Here is a 12,857-nt window from a genome sequence, read left to right as displayed (position 1 = left end):
AGGAGAGATAAGCTAATTTGCAAAATTTAAACCTAATCTCCAACCACGAGGACGCTGCATATTATCAAGTTAATTTGAATTGTATCAATATTTGTAACGGAAATAAATAGACCTATCCAATAAAATGTGATTTTTGCCGTTGTCACATGGCTTACAATATACATGCAGTAGTATAATAAAACGACAATACAAACCGTCCCAAGCGGGAAACGGACTTTCGGCCTGCGCTGCCCCTGACTCGGCCTGGGCTGCCCCTATTATGTGGTGTAAAGGGTAGGTTTCTCGGGAGTAGGTACCTGACCTGAGCTTGCGCTTTACCCACTAAATCCCAGGAATCTCCCGGAAATACCTGTGGGGTGGTGGACAGGGTCGTCGACACAGGAAACAGGGCAAATAGCATTGGAGCCAACCTTCTAGGAAATACATTACTATTGTATTAGAATACTGCTGTAATCTTTGGCATTAACGACTCAGGAAGTGATGGTGTCTACGGGTGGTGGATATCCGCCCCAAATAAACCTATTTTTGTTTCAAAATTTTAGATTAAAAAATACGCAAATTCTTACTACATATAATAAATCTTTTATGCTTCTTTTAATACTGTATATGATAGTGGTTTTATTACTGTATTATGACAAATTTAAATGTAAAATACTTGCAGTTATTTGAACTTGAATTCATTATTTCTTAGGCCGCGAACGCTAAATATGTAACAGATGTTCGTGTACAGTAGTTAAACAATAAAAAATAGTGCATTTCATCACTAGAGGGTACCTATTTAACAGTACTGTATTACGAAACATTTATATGTAAAATACTTGTAGTAATTTGAACTTGAATTCTTTATTTCGTTGGCCGCGAACACTAAATATAAAAGTAACAGATGTTTGTGTAAGGTAGTAAAACAATACAAAATAGTGCATTTCATCACTGGAAGGTGTCTATTTAACTTTACTGTATTACGAAACCTTTAAATGCAAAATACTTGTAGTAATTTTAACTTGAATTCTTTATTTCGTTGGCTGCGTACGCTAAATTTTGGCCGTAAAAGTTTAATTTTGATACTTACTTGTTCTGTGTTATTTCACCTAATAACAACAGTACATTTAATTCCAACCAACATAATTTTTGTTGGAAATGCACAATGTTGAATTGTGTGTTCCAATTATTAAATTGCAAATTACATTAATTAATTGTTGAATGAAATGCATAGGGGCATTTAATTCCATCCAACTGAATTTTCTGATTTTGTATATAACAAACTGTAAATTTCTTTTATTGATTGTAAATATCTACATCACTAGAAGCCTTTTTGTAGTAATTGATCATTTAAACACTGCAGTTACAAGTTTAATTTTAATATTTTGTTGTACCAATACACCAGACTGTTAATTAATATATAGGATTATATTTTAAACGCATTTTTATAACATACTTGTCTCTTGTTACATTGGTTTAGTTTTTAATTTCGTATTTTATACTTAGTGTTTATCTGGTTTTTACATAACAAATTGTTATTTACTTTCACTTTGTATTTGCTTGTAAATAGGACACTACCAGAAGTTTTTTTAGGTAAACATTATTTTAAACACCGCAGTTTTTTGTTTACCTTACACCAGACTGTAATTTAATTAAATTAGGCCTATCATTATTTTTATACTACGTCTCTTGTTTAAATTATCTGAATGAATGTACTACGAATGTACATTCAGCTGTTAAACTACAATTCACACTTTAAACTGAACCAAGAGGTTCTACCCGTGAATTCACGGGTGAACAGAAACCACCATTAAATTAATTTAATCAACTTTGACTTTATATTTCATTTAAAGGGCCCAAGTTCGAGAAATTTTCATGTGAAAGGATGTTAAAGGCAGTGGAATCTTCATACCTTACGTCCTAAGGTTGGCCGAGGTTGTATCTGAACACGCAGCTCTCTTTCACGACATCTTTAATACTTTTCAATGAAATTGCGATCTGTTAAAGATCGGTGACAACCTCTTGGAACGAACAATATACATGGTTTGTTAATCTCATAGTCATCATGGTTCGAACACCTTTAGTTACTCACTTGTAACAAACATTTATAAATAGCTTCACTGTCCATTCACCGCGACTCTTTTAAGAACGGAAAAGTAAATAATAAAATAAGTAAACAAAAATGTAAACAAACAATAGTTATTTGTGCAACTAGTGAGAAAAGTGAGCAATTGACTCACTCGAGAGAAATCCTTACTCACAAGCCGTAGGCGAGTGAGGAATGGTTTCTCGAGTGAGGCAATTGTACTTTGAACTCGAGTTGCACATTATACTTTTCCTACAGTTACCATAAAACAAATAAATTTGTGAAGAAACATAACCTATTTTTACACAGAAGTGAACTTTTAATATAACATTTAATGTGAAGTGACAAATACAACAGTACAATAGCTGACCAGCTGATTTACAGCCAGTGCTGCCAACGTATTTCGCGCGCATACGACGTTGCCTGCATGTTACGCGCTCACTATTTCGTGCCTTCACGTTGCAAATCTGGAGTGAGACAAAGTAATTAGAGTGAGACAATGTTAACATTGTCTCACTGATGAGCGAATTGGCCACTTTGCTTTCTCAAATTAGTGAGAGAACATGTACATTGTTAGGTAACTGTAGGAAAACTATATTGTCGATTGCATTGGCCAGCTGTTGTTCACTAAATTAATTGAATAATAACTTCCAAAACATGCAAGGCGTAGCCTTTTGAAAATCAGCCTGTGGGGCAGAGCCCTTAGGGAGTTCGTCTATATCAATACTTTTCGGCAAAATCTACACACTCTAAGCTTCATTTTGATATGCCATATGCCTATATTTTTGTTTGGTAAATGGCCTTAACCGTTTACATAAAATTTGATTGTATCACTGTAATAATATAATATACTGTTGTATGGATAATATTTTTGTACTATTGAGTGGATGGATTCTTATGTAAACAAGCCTTGAAATTATAGATGAGACTAATTCGTCAACGTTTGCGATTTATGAAAGCTATAGTGACAATAGGCGGATGGTGGCCCCACCTTCTGCAGTAGCCTATCTATAAAAGCTATAATGTATATACAAAACTATAATATCTGTAACTAATATTATGATGGTCAATTTATACATATCCACTGTTTTTGTATCTTGAACTGAGGTGACACATATGTCGTCAAATCGTCGTTAAAATTGGTTAAAAACTGTTTAAAAATACAACTTTTAGCACGGTGTTTGTAACTAAACTAGCCCAAACTTAGATTTAAATCCATCTAATACCTGCTCTTGCTCTGGAGTGCTCTGGGGCTCAGGTCCTTCTTGGAAGTACCGTACCTAATCCTATTCATAGTTTTTGGCCAGCTTGCTGTGTCAAACACCCCATATCACCCCTTCCCTACTTCCCTCTTACCCACAAAATCTTTTCAATTTACCTATAGGGAATCTTTTGGGGACAGCAGACTCAGAGCTACCCACGTTCCCTATTGTTTGTTGCGGAGGGTAAGTTTCTCATAATCACCCCAGGCCGAAAGTCCTACACTCGTCGCAAGCGATGCTGATAAAAGGGAACTCGGGAGCAATGGGGAGGATATTGTGTAAGGATATGGAAGATATTATCCAAGGATGTGGAAACTGCTCCAGGCCCAACTCCTGGGTTTGCATGTGTAATATAGGATAAACATGGAGACAGAAGCAGAAGTTATAACATGTTACACTACATCAGCGTGTATTGGCGGTTCACAACGTCTCTCTTGGGCTTGCGGTCCCTACTATGTCCTTCATCAGGAACAATTTTATACAACAATGTTTAAATGTCAGATTGTAAAATTGAAAATAACTCATTTCCCATAACCTCTTGAACTGGTTTTGTAGATCAATGTAATAATACTTTTGTGTCAATTAAACTCTCAAACCAGCTGGAAGATTTCAAACAAATCTTTAACATTATTTTATGATTTTTCACCTAAAGCGTATTATTTAAAAACTCTGTTTTGTAGCTTTCCTCATGAGCTGAAGAGCTGGTGAATATCACAATTTTCTTCGTACAGTATAACAATTGAGGCAGGAATGTGAAGGAGCCTTGAATCAATTAATACTTTTGTGAAGATATTATTACTTTTGTTGTATTCAATCTTATTTGTTGTAAGACCTTCGCAAACACTACATTATATTGATGCAGGGTGAGTTAGTTGAGGGTCAAAGTCTCGTGTTTCGAGATCGATATCACTCAAGACATACTCAGCTTTGCGCGGCGCATTTGTAAGTCTAATGTTGTACACGACAAGATCTGTGACTGTTTGGTATTAACGCTTGTTTTTCACTTTAATTAGTGACATTTCCTGTATAAGTTGATCTCACTTCCGTTCGTTAATCAAGGTATATAAACCGTTCATAAATTGTAACAGAGTTAAGCTCTTTAAGGGTAATTAATTTGACAAAGCGGTCAACATTTTAGTACGATGTTTGGATTTATGTGGGGTGAATATCAGTGTGTATGTTAGTACATATTTTAACGTTTTGTAATATGGTAAAAAATATACTAAAAGGTAAATGGTTAAAGATAATAGCTTGTTAAAATTAATTTCGTGATATAACCCGACCTCAATGAAATGGCGATAAGCCTTATCGCATGCACTGCTTTTCATTATACACGTCTAAACACAATGATAATATAGTTCGAGAAGGTTTGTAGCAGTGGCGGGATATTTGTCGGCTGATTAGATTGAACGGGAGGTGAGATTCAATGGGCCACGGCAGGCATTGTTGTGCCAACTTGATAAAAGAGTTTCCCGCCATGGAGCACACAAAGCGCCAACTTCCCGCCATAATCGACTGCCTCAGCAAACTTGAGTTCCGCTTTGCCGTAAACACTAAACTCTCTTACAAGATGATCCAATTGGAACAATGGTTATTAACGCGGTGGATAGGATGTGTTCAACCGAACTTCCCTTTGTGTTGTGTAAAATTACGTCACTTGTAACAATTAGCAGATGTTACACAATTTATATTTTCCAATAGTTTGTAATACTGATGCAGGGACAAGACGTGTTTGAAAGTTGATTCTCCTTCAAAGGGTTTTTTTTACAAAGACATTTAATGACAGCCGTACAGCCGAGACGAGTCGCCGATTTAATCGCGACCGGATGTGCTGGCTCAGCTCACTTCCGGAAACGGCCTTCGCAATAAATAACACCTGAAGGGGTTGGGGATTCGACGGTTAGCGCGCTTTGCACACATGGGCGCATGGGCCTGGCAGCGCGCTCTCCCTGGCTGCGGCCTGCTCATTAAATCATCTTTGTAGTCAGATGTCAGATGTGTGTTTTGTATTGTAGTCATATGTCAGATGTGTGTTTTGTGTTGTAGTCATATGTCAGATGTGTGTTTTATGTTGTAGTCATATGTCAGATGTGTGTTTTATGTTGTAGTCATATGTAAGATGTGTGTTTTTGTGTTGTATTCAGATGTCAAATGTGTGTTATTTTGTGTTGTAGTCATAAAATGTCAGATGTGTACTTGCGTTGTAGTCAGATTCTTGGCTAAACAAGATTAGTGGAATACTATACAGCACAACGAAAAATCCGAGCAACACGTGCTAGTTTTAGCACATTTTAGAAATATATATGATTTTGACAGTATTGGAAAACACTTAATAACCCAGTGTAACTTATTCTAATTATATAAATCAAGCATTTGTCGTGTCATCGACTTCAACACCAAATGTCTAAACTGCGAAAAGCGACGTTAACCAAAGATAAAAAGCTCAATAAGTGACGAATTGAAGTGGAAGACACGAGAATTCGCGACGACTGCATCTATTCTATCCATCGCTGTTTTCTGTTCGAATTTAATTCGGTGCGACATTCTAATGGCCCTTAGAAAGCACTTCGTCTGTCCCATCTCGCAGATTCTATTTTGAATATTTCCATTTTTAATTCAAATCTTAAATCGTTCGCTAGTATTTCAAAGTAAACATTTATATTTATTTTAGAAATTATAGTACTGTAATCTGTTATTTATACTGTATTTGGAACGCTTATGGACACTTCTGGATAGTTACATTTTTAAAGGATAATAACTTTACTCTGCCTAAAAATGTAGTCATGTTAGGTTATTGTTAGGAACAAAAAAGGGCCTTTGATTTAAGGTTGACCTTGACCACAGTAAGTCCAACATCAAAACGTGGAAATCTGAAAGCCAAAAGAGTGTGTGTATGTCTTGGAGTAGAACTGCTTTGCAATTGTATGCTTGCAGTATCTACAACACTACAAAAAATTAAATTATTTTGTTGTTTTTTATCTATACAAATCAAATCAATAATGCAAGTTTTCCCGTCATGCATCATCAACACGGACGTAATTTATTTATCTCCAATTCAATTCCCGATCTTAAGATTGCATTGGGCTCTGCTATCCCAGGCTTTTAAAGTTACTAGATTAAGCTGTAGAGTTGTTTTAGTAATAATTTGAATCTACTTTACACCGTTGATTAAGTACTCAGATTTAATGAACAAAGGCGGATAAAATGGTTCGATAACGTATTCTTTACAAGATATGTATATAGTTATTTGTGCAACTAGTGAGCAAAGTGAGCAATTGCCTCACTCGAGTTACCATAGAACTACAGTTCTAGTTCTATGGGCCTTACGCGCCTTACACGAACCGTAGGCGAGTGAAGAATGCTTTCTCGAGTGAGGCGATTGCACGTTGCACTCGAGTTGCACATTATATTTTTCCTACAGTTACACCATAAAACAAATAAATTGGTAAAGAAACGCGCCTTCACGTTGCAAATCTGGAGTGAGACAAAGTAATTAGAGTGATTAGCGAATTGGCCACTTTGCTTTCTCAAATCAGAGAGAACATGTACATTGTTAGGTAACTGTAGGAAAGAGTTATTTTTGTATGAATGGAATAATTTATGACACCCTCAGTGGCAGTTTTAGGGTTGGATCAACGCGTTGGTCTAGATTCACTCATACTTAAACTTTTCAATATTAGGTCTTTAGGGAACACTTATTACCAGCATCTAAGTGGGTTTATTTAACTCATATGGAACACCCGATACTTTATCTGGACCATTTCAATGCAGTATATATTTTTTTGTGGAAATTAATTTAAGTAAATATTAGCATTATACTCAATGATATTAGTCTTCTAAGTTTTTGTGCGGTTTCATAATAAACGTTACAAAACGTCTATCGTATCGTATTGTATCTAAGCACTTGTCTAGATTCAACTACTATAGGTCTATACATTAAACCACAGAAAACGTACTACTATAACCGTAGTACGTTTTCTGTGATTAAACACATTAATTTGCATTAATTTAATGTATTCAAAACAAGACTCGACTTTTCTAAACCTTTGAACGATAATAATTGCTGGACGAAGTAAACATCAATGTAAATGAAGCCCGTCTAAATTAGCCAGCTAAATTAACTCTTCTGGGAGCTGTTAAATTAGTTCTCTTTAACCCGATGATCTCTTTGAGCTTTAACTGTTTCGTCGCCATAAAATAAACGTTCCAACTTTATTTGATGAACTTGAACAGATTACAAATCAAGCCATATCTTACAAGAATAGCTTAGTTATTACAGTATGTCTCATGGTAAAACCTGGGCCCGGTATCAATTTACTTTTTGGTTTTGAGGTTCCCAGAGGTCAAAACACATTTATATATTTATTTATAAATAACTTCATGATCAGCATTGTACACGTTATAAAATTTACGGAAAGTAAATAAAAGAAACGTCTTATAACACTTATAACATATATTTACGCTTATACAACATCAAAACTAAATTAGATGCAAGTTCATGCATCTAAACTAATAGATTCATAAACAATTAACAGAAATGACAATACATTTTGATCGGATAACCGATCATCACATAACCTTTTTATCAATCTATATTCTATAAAAGTCCAAAGTAAACAGCAACAAATATTCTTCAACAAAGTCACAGTGTTATTAATTTTATCTTAATAATATATTTCTTTTACTTTCATTGAAAATAGAAAATTATATTACTGTACTATTTTTACATTAAAAGCATGTGTAAATAGGTAAATTTCCCTGCGCTGGCATAGGGGGGGTACACAGGAACAAGAGGTACTCACAAGACGGTAAATACACAAAATACCACTTACCATCTTTTTTGTATATTTACCGTCTTGTGAGTAACAGAATAAGCGTAAATATATGTTTTAAGTGTTATAAGACGTTTTTTTTATTTACTTTCCATATTTATTTATATTCATATATTGTATATGTGTCCGTTAGTACGATAGCTCGAGTAAAAGTAATCCGATTTCGATTAAATTTAGCACAAACGGGTAAACCTACAATTATTATTCGAACGATTTCACGAAACCTCACCAAAATTTTGCAATTTCTCCATAAACCATTTTGTAGAGCTCTAAAAAAACAAACAATCTAGTAGATTAAAGCGTGGTTGTATACCTAATGGTCACGGAGAAAATTCCATAAAACTGTGAATTCAAATTTCCAGTGTTATTCTGATGGAAAAAAGTAAGCTATTGTATTTTGCTTTAAGGGACATTCTGATTAAAACTTTGACCAAATTACTTATTTCGTCCTAAGCTATTTACATTTCACTCAAAACGCACCTTATTTCAAGGTTTCTTTCAAGACGCCGCGACATAAAATGTAGGCCTACCTATTTAAATAACATAAATACTATCCAAGTCCCATAATATCATTTAACGGACTTATTAGCGAATTTCCCTATAGGGAAGTAGCTATTACCGTAGGTCTCATGGTAAGACCTAAGCCCTGGACCGATTTACTTTTTCATTTTGATGTCCCCAGAGGCCAAAAACACCATTCGTTCAAATTTATATATATATATATATATATATGTGTGTGTGTCCATCCGCACGATAACTTGAGTAATTTTTGTCCGATTTTGATAAAATTTGGCTTGAAGGTGTAGGCTAAGGCGGGATAAACTTGAATGAGTTCGCGAACCAGCATTATCGGACTATGGGAACGGGGGTTTATGGGGGGTTTTTATGGGGTAAAAATAGGTTTTTCCCATTTTTGACCCTAAAAACACAAAATTTTACAATTTCTTTCCAAACCATTTTGTAGAGCTTAAAAAAACAAATAATTTTGTATATGGAAGCAATATTATGCGCCTAATTGTTACGGAGAAAATTCAAAAACATTGTAATTTTAAAATTCCCATGTTATTCTTATGGAGAATAAGTCAACTGTTGTAGTTTGCTTGTTTATGAACATATTTTGATCAAATTTGGAAAATACATTAATTTCTTACTAAATTAATTTCTTTACCACAGCACCTTTTAACATTTTATATAAAAAAACTTTTACCCTCCCTGTTGCAGCAAACCTAAGTACTCATTAAACTAATTCTGTTTAAATAGGGAATAAATGTGATATTTTAAGGAGACATTTTAGTTTAAATCCAATCGGGCAAATGGAAATTCGCTAAGTCTGCAGGTTTGCTGCGGCGGGGGTATTTGTATACTAGTGCAATATGGATCGAAACAGTTAGGAATGCCCGCATTAGAAAAAACTACTGTTTAGAACATAACTAAACATTACTTTTAAACCCCCGTTGTGCTTCAAGTTCACTATATCAATAACCAAATACAATCCATGTTCCCGAGTGTAAAGATAGTTTTAAAAAACTTGTATGCAGTACGTAAGTACCGTATTTATTCATACAATTTTAATTCAAACACGTAAATTTATTCTCTTCTAATATTTTTCGGACACAAATGCACATTCTTCCTGACAAAATAAAACTCTAATTGAATAGCCTATATTTCTTATCGAAATTATATAATCAAAAAATTGAACTTCTAACTGTATTTTCGGACACAGGGATAACTGAACACAAACAAAAAAAAACAACATAAAAATAGGGTAGATATTGTTTATGAACAAGGAAAATACCAGTTAAACACTTCAGTAGGGCCTACTGAGACTGATCTCATTTAGCATAATACTGAATATAAAAAAAATTCAATTCAATTAACAGAGAAAGAGTTAGTTTGCACAAAAATACAGTAAAAAGCAGTTGCTAGCAACAGTATATATTTTAGTAAAACAATAATTAGGATAAAAAATTAAAATGAATAATTATAATTATGTGATATCACCGACTCGTTTTATATAAAAACTACCGATCATCACATTACCTTTTTATCAATCTATATTCTATAAAAGTCCAAAGTAAACAGCAACAAATATTCTTCAACAAAGTCATAGTGTTATTAATTTTATCTTAATAATATATTTCTTTTACTTTCATTGAAAATAGAAAATTATATTACTGTACTATTTTTACATAGAAAGCATGTGTACATTTACAGTAATACATTTTTGGACTTTTTGGAAAGTCAAAACGTACCTGAACTGTCAAACGGAAACGCGCGATCTTCCGACTCTACACAACACTACGCGACACAACAAACTGAAAACTGAACACAAACACAAGTCCTGACTCCTGAACACTGCGACTGCAGCGAGCGGTACACATGTAGTTCCGAGAAGCGCCACCCCAGCAGCACTGTACAGTGAGCTGCAGAAGATAAGACGACATGTAGTTCGAAGATCCGCCGCACTGGCAACACTGTACTATTGAATATGAATTCCCACACTTCAAAATCAAATCAAATAGGTCAATAGGTCTGTATCAAAATATTGGGTATTCTTACCTTCATAACGAGATTTTAACTCATTTCCCTATAGGGAATTAGCTTTAGCTATTACCTTAGGCATTCAATTCAATTCATCTTTATTTATTACAATATTTAGGAACCTACTCCTTTATACCTTTAATACCTCCTTCTTTGTCTTTTACCCACAATGTGGGATTGACAGTGTCACTTTACACGATTACTAATACAAAAAACAATATTTACAACTATTTACATACTTCCGGCAGGCTACAGGCTTCTTAAATCATCCCCTAAATACTCTGAAATATCGTAATAGGCCCGGCTCTTGATGAAAGTGGTTAACACTGCCTCAAATGTTCTCAAAAGTCCATCAACTGGATATGTCGTGGCAGCTTATTGAACAGACTTATGGCTGACACACTATAACTAGCCTGGGTCCTAGATAGTCGCACCCTGGGTACATCAAGCTGATGGGGCTGCCTGGTGTTATTCTGGTGGACGTCAACACGAGTGGTGAAGGTTGTTATATTAGCCATAACGTGCACCAGACAGAGAAGTATAGTGGCCAACTACAGTAAGCACACCAAGTCGTGCAAAGAGGGGTTCTTAGGCGCTTCTGGAGCCTAAGAACTTCAACAATCTTTGGCGAGTGTCCCCAGAGAAGAAGACCATAGCTGACATGGCAGTGAAAGAGGGCATGGTACACCATCACCAAATATGCCTCCGTTACACAAAATTTAAGCTTGAAGAGGAGGAAACAGATCCGTGAGAGTCTGTTCCAGTTGGTGGTCTGGTCTATGTGATGTGTCCAGCTGAACTTCCCATCAAGAACAAATCCAAGCAATTTGACTGGATCTTGAACACCAGGATGATCTCTGGAGAGGCTGCAGATGATGTGCTGCGTCTTATCCTCGCCTAGTTGGAAGCGGTTTGCCAGAAACCAGGCAGTTGTATCTTCAAGACGCCGTCTGGAGATGGCCAAAGCTTGATCGATGTACGTACCAGCTGATAGAAGAGAAGTGTCGTCTGCAAACATGAGGGTAGTGCCAAGGTTGTCGAGATCGTTGATCATGATGAGAAAAAGGGTAGGCCCAAGCACTGAACCCTGGGGAACACCAAAATCAACTGCCAAAGTGCCGGAGACAGCTCCACCAACTGCAACGACCTGCGAGCGCCGTTCGAGGTGAGTACTCAGGATGGCAAGAGCAGCATCCTTGATCCCATAGAAGTGGAGTTTCCTTTTCAAGATGGAGTGGGAGACACAATCAAATGCTCTACTGATATCACAGAGAGTCAGAGAGAGAGCTTGGTGGATTTCAAATGCATTTTCCACGCTTGCAGCAACTTTTGCAACAGCATCAACGGTTGACCTGCCCTTACGGAAGCCAAACTGCATATTCGAGAAGTCCCTCAAAAAATGCTTCAAGCTGGGGTTTTATGGTGGCTTCTACCACCTTTCCGAAGACAGGAGTTATGGAGATGGGCCGATAGCTATTAAGCCTCTGGTGGTCACCCTTCTTATAAATAGGGACAGTTTTCGAGGTCTTCAGAAAGTCCGGGAAGACGCCACAGCTTCCCGGCGTATAGAATAGGCCTACAGTATTTCTAAATCCAAGAGTACTTCCCCTTTATCTGTGATGTTACTCCTTTTAACAATTTTTATTTTACATTTTTTAAAAGTGGGGTGATATGAACTCTTTCAGGTGCTCCTTTTTTTACGTATACCACAAACTCTGTGCTGCTAACTGGACAGCCATCATCTGCTTCAAATATAGGAGCGTCATTGAAAGTTGGTCGATTGTGTAACGTCTTTTAATGTGTTGTCTGTCAGTAAGTGTCCAGCAATATATGCCCAGCATCAGCACATTCTCACGTTGTTCAGCGGAATTTCTCTTAATACCCGACCTAAAGTTTTGAAAGAATGGATTTATTTGTTGAAATAGGTTAGATAGGTCTTGAATTAGATTCGGATAACAATTTTCATTTTCTCTTATTGAACAGCGTACATTATTTGCCTCTCCTGAATCATAAAAATAAACTTGACCGTAGGGACTGTATTTCCGAAGGTCCAATTCTGTGATGAACTTGACCATGGAATATATACACACATGGTTCTTCTATTGTGGTTGGTCTAATATTGCAACAAACACTTCCCATAGCAAATGAGTTGTAGAA

The 12,857-nt window shown here is 35.9% G+C and overlaps 1 protein-coding gene across 2 annotated transcripts in view; it reads right to left on the bottom strand.

Moving 5' to 3' along the window:
- Positions 1-10,487, bottom strand: part of LOC128988679 (uncharacterized) — a 118,454-nt gene extending 107,967 nt beyond the window's left edge. For both annotated transcript variants that reach the window (XM_054410199.1, XM_054410200.1), the window contains exon 1: positions 10,412-10,487. The gene's annotated coding sequence lies outside the window, so the exon portion shown is untranslated. The remainder of the gene's footprint in view (positions 1-10,411) is intronic.
- Positions 10,488-12,857: the final 2,370 nt, after the last annotated feature.

This window comes from Macrosteles quadrilineatus, unplaced genomic scaffold (genome assembly GCF_028750875.1).
Source record: "Macrosteles quadrilineatus isolate MER2022 unplaced genomic scaffold, UCM_ALF_1.0 Scaffold_3__2_contigs__length_128488019, whole genome shotgun sequence".
Classification (NCBI taxonomy): domain Eukaryota; kingdom Metazoa; phylum Arthropoda; class Insecta; order Hemiptera; family Cicadellidae; genus Macrosteles; species Macrosteles quadrilineatus.
Note: the sequence above shows the minus strand (reverse complement) of the source record. Positions and strands in the feature narration are given on the sequence as shown.